This window comes from Rhipicephalus microplus, chromosome 5 (genome assembly GCF_043290135.1).
Source record: "Rhipicephalus microplus isolate Deutch F79 chromosome 5, USDA_Rmic, whole genome shotgun sequence".
Classification (NCBI taxonomy): domain Eukaryota; kingdom Metazoa; phylum Arthropoda; class Arachnida; order Ixodida; family Ixodidae; genus Rhipicephalus; species Rhipicephalus microplus.
Window position 1 is genome coordinate 41813426 of NC_134704.1, and position 14330 is coordinate 41827755.

Below are 14330 nucleotides of genomic sequence, written 5' to 3' on the forward strand. Positions count from 1 at the left end.
TTTGTTGTCTTACCTTGTGCTTGTTATTGTCATTGAAATTAACCTGTCTTTCTGTGGTTTGTTCTCTAGCCTAAATTCTCTACGAATTTCGTCAGAATCGCGTGTGCATGCTTCAGGGGCATATGCTTCTAAGCAAAGAATATACAATGTTTTTATGATGCTCTAAGAAGGTGGTGGAAGCTAGTCCTACTTAAAGAAAACTTTCGCGATGGTTCCAGTCAGTCACTTCGCTCACCTGAGTGTGTGTCGACGACCAGCTTATTTCCATGCAGGCTATGTTTCCTTCGGTTGGCTTCTCTAAATAAGGCTCTGTAGCTTGAAAGCACAAAACGTGGTAGTGAATGGGGTCCTATGGGTGGAGCCTACTTTGAAGTGATATGGTGGCATCTCTTTGAGTTTGTGATTAGTAAATTTGCAAGTGGTTAATATCAATTTTTTTCTAATATGTTGCATATAAGTGTTGCCATTATGGTTTTTAGTTATTACAACATGCCTAGGTTTTCATTTGCATTTGAATAGAGGACAATGATTCTTATGTCATGTGCTTTTCCAACTTGCTTAATTTCGTTCGTTTGAGGGATGCTTCGCCAGTGACCAACTTAATCACACATTTGTACTGTTAGCTTTTCCCTTTTTGCAGTAGTCTTTCATTGCATGAAAGGCCACAGAACGGTGGATTATTAAATGCTAAATATTGAAGTAACAATGAATCATTACGGACTTGGCCCAATTATAGCACTAATGTACTCTTCTCACTCCTCATTGTGGCTGCGTGACCTACGTATATAAAATCCCGCACGTTTTATCAGCGAACAGCCTAGTTCCCACGCACGTGTAGTAATTGCAGGAACCCAGTTATCAAACGGTGATGACACTGCAGCTGCTGCAGTGGCGTGCAACTCTTCGCGCGTCGTTTTTAGCGCGTTGCGACAGGGGGCAGCACTCGTACCGCGCTGCCGCTCGTCGCCCCACCGTGACGCATGCGGCGGCCCTGCAGCGGCAACAAATGGCAGCAGGGGGAACGGTGGGACCGCAAGGTCACATGACTAGTCGCAAGAGATCATTCAGCGGTGTGCAGAAGCTTTTTTGGGAGAGGGGCGACGCGTTTGTGTGCGCTGGTTGAATCTATTTATAGTGTCATCAATACTGGAAAATTTGGGAATACAACGGGACGACAAACAAAAAAGCGGGTAAGTGTCGACGATTTTCTCGCCTACTGGGCCGGTCGAGCGTCCACGGACGAGTTTCACGGCGAAAAAGGCTACGTCGGCCCGCGAGCGCCTCGCCATGGTTTCGCGTCTCGCCCGCTTCGCCGGCAGTGGGAGCCGCTCTAGCTTGTTGCATATTTTTGGCCGGGTTCGAGTGTGTCGGTATCTCGATGCGTTACGTACACTGAGTGCCGTGTCCTAGCGAACGGGTCTACCAGCTCAGCTAGTATCGCTTAGCTAAGCGAAGGTGGCCCGCCGCTATAATAAGCATGCCTTTTCCTTTCGGTTCTTCCGATCCGCGCTCCCTGCGGTATTATAACCCCATATCATCCAGCGTTCTGCAGCTGCGATTTCGTTGTTGGATACGAGTACACCTTTGCTGCCTGTCATTGCAAGTACCGCGAGAATGTTTTTTTTTTGTTAGCGCCGGCAACACGCGCGCTATCCGCGGAGAATTACATTTCCGGCGCACGCTATAAATAAGGAAAGCGGGCTACCCACCGTTTAGACCTGCATCGCTAATGCGATGGCCCGTGTCGTGCTAAAAAGGTTCGTGTCCGTGTCTACGGCGAAAAGAAAAAAAAATTCTTCGTCCCCTTTCTGTAAGTGTATGAGAATACTCTCGGAATATCTTACTGGTCGCGCGTGCCAATGAAGACGTCGCGTGTAAAAAGTTGGAAGAGAAGCAAGGTGATGAGAGTTTCAGATTCGCACATTTAAGCGCCGAGCACAGTTCATGCGTTCGGCACGTGGCTAACCGCGCTCCAACTGCGCCCTGGGAGGCACGCCTTCGTCGAGGCGGCTCCCGCCTAGGAGCTCGAGCGCTATGGCGTCAGGCTGCGTTAGGTCAGGTTCGATCGCGCGCTCTTCCATCCACGACTGCGTTGCACCCTCGAAAAGAGGAAGGAGTGGTGGGGGGTAGAAGCAGCCCGGGCAGAAAGCCCCCTGCCTGTCGCGGCCACTGTTTCGCGATGACCAGACCGTAAAAAACCGGAAAATTCGAAATTCTTCCCGCTGATCGCATTGCATCGGCGAGGATGGTACTCTACGCCAAAGCTATTTTCTTTCCTAAACGGGGTTTCTGTGCCAGTTCCTTGTGTGGCAGAGCTAGGGCAAAACGCGTTGTCCAAATTGGTGTATCTGCGGTTAGCCCCAAAACCCCATGCGTGTTTCTTGCATAAACGTTACCGTATTTCGTTACCGTATTTCGCGTTACCGTACATGCTTTCGAGTGTACACCGTATAGGAGCGCATCGATTGCGTATGACCTTGGGGCACGTATGCGGTGATACGGATTAATTGAATGCACAGCGGCTTTTCACGTTGTGCCGCTGGCCGAGATTTGCCTCGCGCACACTCTCAGAATGTGAAATACCCACCGAGCTAGCCAGGTTACGGTGTCCAGGTGGTCAGTTGAGTGAAACCCAGTCCTGAATGGTCTCCCGGCCGATAGAGGCGCGGCGTTCCTTTCCTTTACACCAACCGGGTCGGCACGTTTTGCGTGTACGCCGATTGCGCCATATCGCGCTTCGTCTGTTCGCATACAAAGACCCCGTTTTAATTCTCCGACGTAACAAACATCGGTGCGCCGGCTCCGGAAAGAAAAAGTTGTCCTTCCCTCGTTCATCTCGACATGAAAGCGCGTCCTTCACGTTCGAGGCAGGAGCGGATCTATACCGCCTACGAGGCACGCGAGAACACTTCGTGCATGAAAAAGCAAGACTCCAAGCAACAAAAGCGGTAGTTATAACAGTTAAAAGAAAAAAAAAAAAAGTCTGTTCTGTCTACGCCAGCGCTGACGTTAGTTACATGCGCAGGCGGCATACGAACGCGTTTTTTCTTTTCTTCTTTATGCATGTCTGTGCGAAGTGGTTTGGTGACGTTTACTAGTAACGTTGCTTACTGCTGCGTGCACCTTCGTTTGAAGCAACGAGCAGCAAAAAAAGAAATGCCGACACCGGAAGGGCAGACTGGTTAGGTTAGATTATGTGGCGGTGTACTCAAGGACGAGATGTGGCAGTGCCTCATGTATAAGAAGCACCGTTACATCGCTTCATGTTCTCTGTAAAGCTTATGCGATGTGTTGAGAGCGCTGGTAGACGTAAGGAACGATGCCGCCGGTCTCTTCACTTTGCTGTCTCGTCTCTGCGCCAGCCATATCGTATCGAGCGTCAGTGTGTGCAGCTCCCAAGGAATTCGGTATACATCGGGCAGAAACCCCGCCCCGTGTTTCGGTGCTTGAAATGTACGATGTGGCACCTTAATGTGACGATGACTCGTTTTATTGCTGTAGTTTGACTTTGTAGTTACGCTATATATATGCAGAACCGTGTGTGATTGGCAGTTTGAACAGGTATTCGAAGAGGAACCTTAACAGAAACTATCCCCAGAAGGGACACAGACTGATAAATAGTTTCTTTCGCTCAGCATTTTTTGTGCAGAAGGATTTGGGCACATTTCACGTTCCGTATATGTTTAATGCAATGCTTCCTCTGCCTCAGGTTTCTTGTTACGCATATGTCTGCGAAGGCGCGTTTCCGATGCAATCGCCGCTCGAAATGGGGCGGCCGCGACAGACGCATCCTGTGGTTTATAATTTGCATCCGCTGATGTTGTATAGTCCGGACTTGAAGGGCCCCTCTAAACAAATCCGAGTTCGAAGTCCGGAGAGGGGCTTACTTCAGAAGGATGTGAAATAAGTGGATCGCGTGAGACAAGGCGGAACGTGTGTGTGAGTGCTTGGCAAAACGTGGCGGAAAACAATTCACAACTGATATTAATCCTAAATGAACCAGTAGAGAGCTTACATAATCGTGACGTCACCTAAGCAGAATGCTGGCGTCACGAACGGTGTCGAGAAGAGTATAATAACGCCAGGAGAGATAGATGACTAGCGGCCTTGTTCTTGCAGAGGTGTTTCAGGGGCTATCTTTTAATATATGGGAACCGGAGTAAATAAGGACGGCAGTTGAGGAAATAAATGCAACTAAATATGCACCTCACCAAGTTTGTAACTAGGGGGAGTTCGGGGGATTCTGACACCCCCCGAAATTTTTTGATGCTTTAACTTTTCGTGTGATACTAATTACCAAAGTGTTTGCACGCCTTCACATTTATACCCGTCACCAAAGTTAGCCGTTTCACACAAAACACCCCCGTAAAGCATTCCTGGTTACGGCCCTGCACCGCTTTGTTCTTACTTGTGGACCTCCTCCTGAAAATGTTGCACCTTCACATATATACATTGCGTTTTGCAATTGTAGTGCATGCTTTAGTACGCACTGCCGCAGTAATTGCTCAAAAAATTTATTCACGTCCGGGCCAGTCACTGCGACAGTGTAACCTCGACATTGATGTCCCCTCCCCCCAGCAAAAAGTAAAGTAACAGAGAAATTCTGCTCGTGCCCCGCCGCGGTGGTCTAGTGGCTAAGGTACTCGGCTGCTGACCCGCAGGTCGCGGGATCAAATCCCGGCTGCGGCGGCTGCATTTCCGATGGAGGCGGAAATGTTGTAGGCCCGTGTGCTCAGATTTAGGTGCACGTTAAAGAACACCAGGTGATCGAAATTTCTGGAGCCCTCCACTACGGCGTCTCTCATAATGATATTGTGGTTTTGGGACGTTAAACCCCACAAATCAATCAATCAGAAATTCTGCTCGCGCAATGTCCAAGATGGCGGCGTTCTCTAACAGTGTAGGTGTTTTTTTAAATGAGTTTGGCGTCACCGTCATTGCCCCCCCCCCCTCCCCACCCGGCACATCTCCAGCAACTTATAAAACGATATTGCGATACTATTGGCTAGGATTTCCGTGATAGGCAAGGCTGATGCGCGTGGCCGAGCACGCTAAAACTGACGAACAACGTTGATTACCTTCCGCTGATTGTCTTACAATATGATGGCAAGCGCTTACTTGGTTTCAATACCTGTTTTTGTCAACCACATTTGCTTACGGACTGCCATGTGGCATGTTTTACAGCGCAGAGTGAGTGTCGTACACACTCGATAAAGAAAGTATACAGTGCTTCTCAACTGTAACTATCAGTATTCGACGCATTCCTGTCTTGGACTGCGTCATGAAAAATGTCCGCTGGACCCGTCAACGTGTGGGCGTGTGTGTGTCTTGTTTATTTACGACCCCAATTACGGTATATGATACGGTGTTGGCTTGTGCGCATGTGCGGCTTATACACGTGCCCTATTCGGGTAAATATGTTTTCTTTCTAACAAACAGTAGTCGAAATGCTGTCACTAAGCATAAACAGAAAAAAAGCACTTGCACATGAAGACACGTACTAATGACTAGCTTGATTTTTTTTGGATCGATCGATCGATAAGCGCATAATCACTCGTGACATATTGATGATTGATAAATGGAGTTTAACGTCCCAAAACCACCATATGATTATGAGAGACGCCGTAGTGGAGGGCTCCGGAAATTTCGACCACCTGGGGTTCTTTAACGTGCACCCAAATCCGAGCACACGGGCCTACATTTCCGCCTCCATCGGAAATGCAGCCGCCGCAGCCGGGATTCGATCCCGCGACCTGCGGGTCAGCAGCCGTGTACCTTAGCCACTAGACCACTGCGGCGGGGCTAATCACTCGTTACAGACCCTTGACGTCGATGACAGTGTTTCAATACGAACTGAGTTTAAAGCCGATGCACATTGGACGTTTGTCCAATGTGCAAGTCACCGCTACTTCTCACCAATAGCCCCGCCGCGGTGATCTAGTGGTTATAAGGTACTCGGCTGCTGATCCTCAGTCGCGGCATAGAATCCCGGCTTCGGCGGCTGCATTTCCTATGGAGGCGGAAAATTTGTCCCGTGTGCTCGGATTTGAATGCACTTTAAACAACCCCAGGTGGTCAAAATCTCTGGAGCCCTCCACTACGGCATCTCTCATAATAATAGGGTGGTTTTGGGATGTTAAACCCCACAAATCAATCAATCAACCAATCAACTTCTCACCAATATCTTTCAAAACCTATTTGTACGTCTACGTGTGTTATTAGCTTCATTGGTGTTTATTTGCTCCACAATGATTCATTCACCCTATCATCCTGCTGAGTATATGCTGCTGTTTACAGACCCTGTTTGAGGACGCTGATAATCTCATTCTTCATGCTGTCATGGATTCGAGATAGTTTCGCGAGCTATACACATGCGACAGAGCATTGGAATTCAGAATAACGTGAACCGGCATTGTTGATTTTGTTTCCGGGGTGTCAGAATGACTCGTATTCAATTTCTGATAAGATTAATTCTTATAGGACTAATAGTGACATTACTATGTGCACCGCTGCGCATGCTTAAATGTCACCCGTCGAGGAAGGAACGACGACGAAATAAGTACATAACATGCATAAAATACACATTTCACCGACAAAACACACGTGTTTTCATGGTTCCGTCTTCGGTCCGTGTGCTTTTATGGGCAACGTTGCACATACTCAACTTAAAACATCACGATAAGTTCAGAAAAGCTCGAGACATACACGGTTTAACCGAACTGCACTTACTAGAGTAATAACCCGTTACTGTGGTGGTGCTGTACTACTGACCCTATATGGTCGCGGGATCGAATCCCGGCCGCGGCGGCTGCATTTAATTGGAGGCAAAATACTGGAGGCGGGCGTGCTTAGCCGTACCTAAAAGAACCCCAGGAGGCCTGAATTTCCGGAGCGTTCCGTTATACGGCGTCTCGCATATATAACAACATCGTGGTTTTAGTTCGTAATCTTCCAACATTTATTATTATTAATAGTAAAGTAAAGTAAACACACCTTTTGACCAATTTATGCATGCCCTCTGCCAGTAGAAAGTCATTAAAGGTAAGATAAAAATACAATAAAAAGAATCCCCGGCAGCTAGCACAAAAAAAAAAAAAATATCTGCAAACAGGTTGGCTGTTCGTGCAATGATGTGTTTCACCGGGGAAATTTTCTTTTGCTCTCTTTTTTTTACTGGGGCATACAATGAGTGGCTATCCGGACTATTATATCTCATTTAGAATGTTTGACAGTCATGTAGGCATGTTTTATCGTACCGTTCAGTGAAATTAATTGTTCGAGCAGCATTTTATTCGCTCTGCGACAGATTGCGTCGAATTATTTACTGCCCGGATGCTCATACGCGCACGCACATGCACGCAACTTGGATACAGTTGGCCTTCACTTGAAAAAGTACATTCATACTTTCGTCCTAGTATAAATAATATGTCAGCTTTGTGCAAAAAAAAAAAAGAAACCTTGAATGAAATGAACTGTCACATTTTTTTAAAATTGTAAAGTGGTAGAACTCCCGAACATGTTTTTCATTTTAACTGCGCTCCGTCATTTTGATTTTCTTTTCCGTGCGATGCATATTCGATGCATTGCATAGACTATTTTACCTATAAGACATATATGTGCACCGCCATTTTAGGCTGTTAAACCGATGTTTTCTTGTTTTTGTATATTGCGACGTCAATTAATAATACCACGAAACGTTGATTTGATTGATATGTGGGGTTTAACGTCCTAAAACCACCATATGATTATGAGAGACGTCGTAGTGGAGGGCTCCGGAAATTTCGACCACACGGGGTTCTTTAACGTGCACCCAAATCTGAGCACACGGGCCCGTTTCCGCCTCCATCGGAAATGCAGCCGCCGCAGCCGGGATTCGATCCCGCGATACCATGAAACATCGTATGCACCAACCCAACCGTTTCAATGCGTATGCGTCTACCGTTACACTGCTCGTTTGGTTGTTAAAGATGCAAAGCGCAAAGGCTAACAGCCCAATACGGTGGCACTGAAATGCATGAAGGTGAACGTACGCCGCTCTTCGTTAAGGGAGCTCATTTCGTGTTTAGCCGCTCTGAAGGCGCTGTTGCGGTTCCTGAAAGCAACTGCACTAAGAGACAAGCTGTGACTGTTGGCGCGCACAATGCTTAGTGCTCCGCTAGTGCTCTTATCGCTACATTTCCCCCCTACTGTCACCAACACTTCTTCTCTTTTACTTTTTCACACCCATTTTTTCCCTTCCCAAGCACAGGGTAGTCAACCGAAGTCTTCTTCTGGTTAACATCCCTGTCTTTATCTTTATATCTCTCTCTTTTTCACCTTAGTTGAAACGCTTCGTGCGAGTGCTCTGTACATTGCTTCCTAAATAGCGGTGGGCGACTATATACTTTCTATAAAGAGACCAGATGGGAACCAGATTATCCTCATTTATTTATTTATTTATTTATTTATTTATTTATTTATTTATTTATTTATTTATTATTTATTTATTTATTATTTATTATTTATTTATTTATTTATTTATTTATTTATTTATTTATTGTGGCCTGGCAAACTTCATCACCTGACTCTGCGAATGCTTCACATGAAATATATCGGTAGTTAAACCACGATCGTATTATTGTAAGTGTATACGTTACTCTCCATGCACATTCCGCCGGATGGAGGTCAGGAATCTCCTGGGCGCTCACTTTTTGTGCAAGCCGTGTTTCGTTTGTGATGATAGTGTACTGCAGCTATAGAATGCTTCAGAATAACTTTATTGATGTAAATTCATGTATATATAGCGCCGGTTTTTGGATTAAGATGCTGCATGAGGTGACGCTGTTCTGTCGCTGACCGTGATGTCATCTCGCGCTCGGTCAGTTAATCAGTTCGTCGATTACTCAGTCTAACGGTGAGTAAACCGATCGATACCGAATCTCAACGGTGACTTCATAGGCCGACCCTTACATTCTACTATCGCTGACAATCGCGCACAAGCGTTGTGTGTTTAGGGTGTAAATAGCGTTTCCTTATCTACTATCATTGAAGCTGTCCGCTCTTTGTCTTGCAATCATTCCCTATCTCCCACTGGCTGGCGTTAGTTTAGCTGCAGCCGGTAGCGTTCCATCTATTTATATTTAATGGAGAGAGAGAACACAAGGAGAAAGGCAGGGAGGTTAAGGCTGTGCCCCAGTAGGTTACCCTGCACTAGGGAAAGGGAGAGGGGAAGGAAAGTTATAGAGGAGGAGAGAAAAGGTCACTGACTGGGCCGACGCGTAACAGTTTCACCATCACAAACGATGAAACAGGCCAGTGTCTTTGAGAAAACGCAACAGCGCTTTCGTTGCCTTCCGGAATTGGGATGGGCAGTGCCATGGTCCCAATACTTTCTCGACAGTGAAATCACTTCTCTCCAGTTGATTTAAGACACTGTGCAGGTGAAGCCTCTCGGTTGTGTATGCCGGGAAGATTTATATTTATTAATGCTGTAGTTTATTTATATTTAATAAACTACAGCATTGCTACGTAGCGGAACAAAGGCACAAAATGCCCCGCAGTCCATAGAGACAAAGGAACCGCGCGAGCATCAGGAGTGCATTCAACAGTAACCGTGGAACATGAAACAAGTTAGCATATACAGTAATTCTAAACACAAGTAAGCTTACCACGCCCTCTGTGCCCTGCTTGCAACGTATACGCAAATGCAAAGACCGGGCTCCCACGACGCGATGTAGCTTTGCCGTGTCACATGAGGTTGGGCGTGGCATTTGCGAATGGGTATTCTCGTCTCATTGGAATGGCGAGCAGTTCGGCATGCAACAATTTGCGCCTGCATGGAGACGCTTGAGCATATTCTATGCCACTGCCCAGCATACCAGTCTTAATGACGTATTATGGACGCCAAGCTCAGTCAGCTGGATTCAGGACTGCTTACGGAAAAAAGAAGATCCTGGGACCTTGCCCGACGGTTTCGCAGACGCGCAAAGCCACGAAAGCCCTCTTGTGCTTCTTAAGGACCACCGGACTCCATGATAGCTTGTGAAAGAACAGTGTGAGACCGTGCTGTGTAGTCTCGAGCTGACTATTCATCCATCTTTTTGTTACTCCTCTTCTTTTCTATCTCTTTCCTTTCTATTACTCCCCCTTTACCCCATCCCAAGCGTAGGGTAGCCAACCGAGCCAAGCCTATATAGTTAACCTCCCTGCCTTTCCTCTCTATTTTTCTCTCTTCTTTACCTAAATACACTCTCAGTCTACTCACTTGCCCCGCCGCGGTGGTCTAGTGGCTAAGGTACTCGGCTGCTGACCCGCAGGTCGCGGGTTCGATTCCCGGCTGCGGCGGCTGCATTTCCGATGGAGGCGGAAATGTTGTAGGCCCGTGTACTCAGATTTGGGTGCACGTTAAAGAACCCCAGGTGGTCAAAATTTCCGGAGCCCTCCACTACGGCGTCTCTCATAATCAAATGGTGGTTTTGGGACGTTAAACCCCACAAATCAATCAAGTCTACTCACTTCATGAAAGAACATCCCGAATTCACTTACGAGGTATACTGGCGGAAAAGTTGGTTTGGAGCTTCAGATCTTCAGAGCAGCAGCTCAAAATTAAATAAAAGAAGGATGAGCAACGGTACACACAGGCGTTAACTTACACAATGAACTCTGACCAACGAGCCGGTGAATGGGCGTCTCTTGAACACGAGATGTTCTTGCGTCATGGCCCCTTGTCTGCACGTTAGCTGTGCGTCTCGCGTGGCGTAGAGACAAAATAAAGATTCCTTTGACACACGTGGTGATGGTGGTTGTGATTGTGCAACAGGCGGGGTTAGCTTGACGTTTACCGAGTGTTGTGAAGTGTTTTGTGCGTATTGGGTATTTGTCACTTATTGCGTTTACATGCATACCCCCCCCCCCCTTTATCATACTAGTTTGTATGATAATTTGTATGATTTGTATGATTATTTTTATGATTTGCATGATACTAATTTGTCATACTGATTTGTATGATTTGTATGATAATTTGTAGCCAGGAGTTCCGTGAGGTATAAACCTCACCAGTATTCATGCAAAAGTTTTTCTCCATCAGCAGTTAGCGTTTCAGTGCTTACCCAGTGCCCATAGAAAGGCACAGCTGCGCTTCGCTTTCTGCCGCAATATGTATTCGTGCCAATTAGCCGCGTGAAACTGTCTGTTAAGTTGATTTCCAGACTATGCTGTCGGTGTAACTAACCCATGAACAGTATATAGCCGGCCGCCAACATGTGCGGTAGCGAACTGTTTGAATACGCGGGGAATGTTTGGAGGCACGCAAGCAATTCAGATTAAGGGACACTAAGAAACGTTGCATACACGATTTCACAGGCATTGATAGGCCCCTGGGCTTTATAATAATAGTGCAACTAAGACAACCAACTAGGAGCTGGTTTCGTTTACAGACTTTACAGGAGAAAATGTGGAAAAGATGATAATGATACAAACCAAAAAGAGTTTAATAAAATGATATTTATATGGCATTTTTTTCTTTATGACCCTGGGTTCAATTCTTTCCTGTGACGCGCGCGCGCGCGCGCACACACACACACACGCACACACACATACACACACACGCACGCACACGCGCACGCACACGTGCACACACGCGCACACGCAGGCACACGCACGCACGCACACGCACACACGCACATGCACACACGCACACGCACACACACACGATGTGCGCGCTCGCTGCCACAATTCCTTCAGTTCTGTTCTACGCGTCGTCGATAAAGCAAGAGTGATAGTCGTTTCGTGAAGGAAAAGTTGGTTTGCGCAGCAACATTGTGTGAAAGTAGCAGCATGTGCGTGGTTCAAACCGGCGCCAAGATGATTCAGTTGTACGGTTTGAACCGAAGGTGCAACTTGAAAGCGTAATGTTGTACAGTTTTGAAAACCATATAGTTCTCTCATATATATATATGCCGAGTGACTCTTGACTCATTTGTTTGCGCTGTATATACTTGAGCGTTGTCGCAGTGAGTGACAGTTGAATCCGAGCTAAGAAGCGAATCACCTTCTCGCGTTTATATGCAACTGACGTAACGCAACTCACCTACCTGAGCCATGCATGTGTTTAAGCACCTGGGGCTATAATTTAGGCGGAGGCATCTTCCTTCTGTCGGGTGTATACCGGCCGCAGTGAGCAATCCTCGGCAGATACTGCTAGCTCTCAGTTCGGTGACCGAGGTTCTCCTCTGATCGGGTTACAGCGATGCGCCAAGCTCTGTGTCGTGTGCTCGTGCAACGTCCGTTACGCGCAGCACGGTAGCCCACTCGCAGCCATCGTTTATTGTTTTCCAGGCTGCCATAAATAGAGGCCGTCGCGCGTCAGCAGACCGCGGGGGGTGCGTCGAAGTCGCGCAAATACCTGTGCGTGCGTACTCTGGAGAAGCATGGTGAAAATATGGCTGCGAGATCGGCAGTGTAGAAAACGATACGGTTATCAGACAATCAATCAATCAATCAATCAATCAATCATTAGCGGGAGCAAACAAATTAGCTGCGTGATTGTATGCGGAGGAAACAGGTAGAGTAGAAAATCAATTAGTCAATCAATCAAAGGGAGAAAGCAAGTGAGTTGGCTACGTGGTCAGCTGTAAAGTGAAGATAGTAAAAAATCAATCAATCAATCAATAGCAGGGGCAAGCGAATTGGCAGCGTAAGTAGCTGTGGAGGAGACAGCAAGCTCGTTGAGTCACAATATATCAATCCGTCGGTATTAACATCGCGTACCACATATCATGATGCCATACGACCATTCGGCTTACTATGTTTTACTATATATACACGATTTCGTGTTATGACATATGAGGTTGTAAGCCCGGGGACTTCGTGTGCAATGTCCCGATCAATCGCGGCTAAATCGAAACCGAAACTTAATCAGCGACGATGTCACACGAAAAATCCATGGGAGCGTCGAAAAAAAAAAAAAAAACGTGTAAGACGATAGGCACCCCCGCCAATGACGCATGACGGCCGTGATCTCCTGATAGTCGTTGAGTGTTCACGGCCTATAGCGTTATATGATTATGAGGTACGCCGCAGTGGGGGGGGGGGGGGGGCGGGAGGGGCTCTGGAAATTTAGACCATCTTACGAATTGGAGTACACAAATCTAGCATTTCGCCTCTATTGAATGGCGGCTTCCGCACCGGGATTATCCTACGACCTTCGAAGGTCGTAGGATAATCCCGTAAAATAATCGAGTTGAGCACCGCTAGACCGCCGTGACCGAATACTGTGAGGTCCTGCCTAATACTCGATCCTCATCCACGGGTTAACGATACGCACATAATAGTTAATGTCGTGCTGTATTCGTGTCTCGGCCGTATGGACTATAGATCAGCCAAGAAAATCATGCGCACGTTATCCGGTTGAACTGCTCATGTAAATTTAATCGCGGAGTTTATTCTTATTCGTTTTTAAAGTTATGCAGCTAAGTAAACACAAGAAAATGATTTCCTCCGATGCATTTGCAGGGCTCATTGCCTGTTGGACTCGTGCTGCTTTAACTGTCCCTATGTAAATTGAAGTTAATTGGCTCCTGAGCGGCTAGAACATTGTGCCGATTGCGGGAGGACGGGGGTAGGTGGCTGCATTTCGAAGCAAGATCCTAAGGAACGGCTGCACACTTATTGTTAGGTGCACGAGGACTCCAGGTGATTCAATGTGCAACCAGACTTTTTTTTTTTTTGGGGGGGGGGGGGGGAGAGAAAAACAGGGGGTTAGAAGAGGTGGGTCTGATTCTGCTTTTAAGTATGCTCCTATATCATACTGAGCTCCAGCTATGGCGATTTGTCCAATATATTGGACCTCAAATACCCCATCACCACAAAGATCTCAGCAGGTTTTGTTCCTCAAAAACCAGTTGTCCAATATTTTGGACATCTACAGATGCCCTCTATAAAGTTTTGTCGAAATTGCGCCAGGGGATCCCGAAAGAAAGAAAACATGGTGGCGTTCATCAGAGCAGCCTTCTAGAAGTTTAACGGCGAATGTTAAGGTCCAATATTATGTAGTTTTTTTAATATTTGTTAAATTTTGAAAAATAAATTACAGTTATTCCAGAAATTGTCACAATTTTCATCAGTAACCATGCTTTGTGTTGCTTCAGGCCCACTACTTAACGCCGTGATTAAGTTTCAGCGTCCAATTAGTTGGACATCACGCCATACCAAAACCACAGGCATCGCGGAAATAATAAGCTCCACTTTTTATCTTATCTTCGTTATCTACACACCCCGTTGTGAAAGTTTCAGGAAATTCTGTGGACGAAAATCCAACCCGGAAGTCGGGAGGATATGTGCTCGTACGCTTG

At 46.6% G+C, this 14330-nt stretch overlaps 1 protein-coding gene across 13 annotated transcripts in view; it reads left to right on the top strand.

Moving 5' to 3' along the window:
• Positions 1-1050: 1050 nt before the first annotated feature.
• Positions 1051-14330, top strand: part of PMCA (plasma membrane calcium-transporting ATPase 3) — a 348951-nt gene continuing 335671 nt past the window's right edge. For 12 of the 13 annotated variants that reach the window (XM_075895298.1, XM_075895299.1, XM_075895300.1 and 9 more), the window contains exon 1: positions 1051-1190. The gene's annotated coding sequence lies outside the window, so the exon portion shown is untranslated. The remainder of the gene's footprint in view (positions 1191-14330) is intronic. The other variant, XM_075895288.1, reaches the window with a different exon arrangement.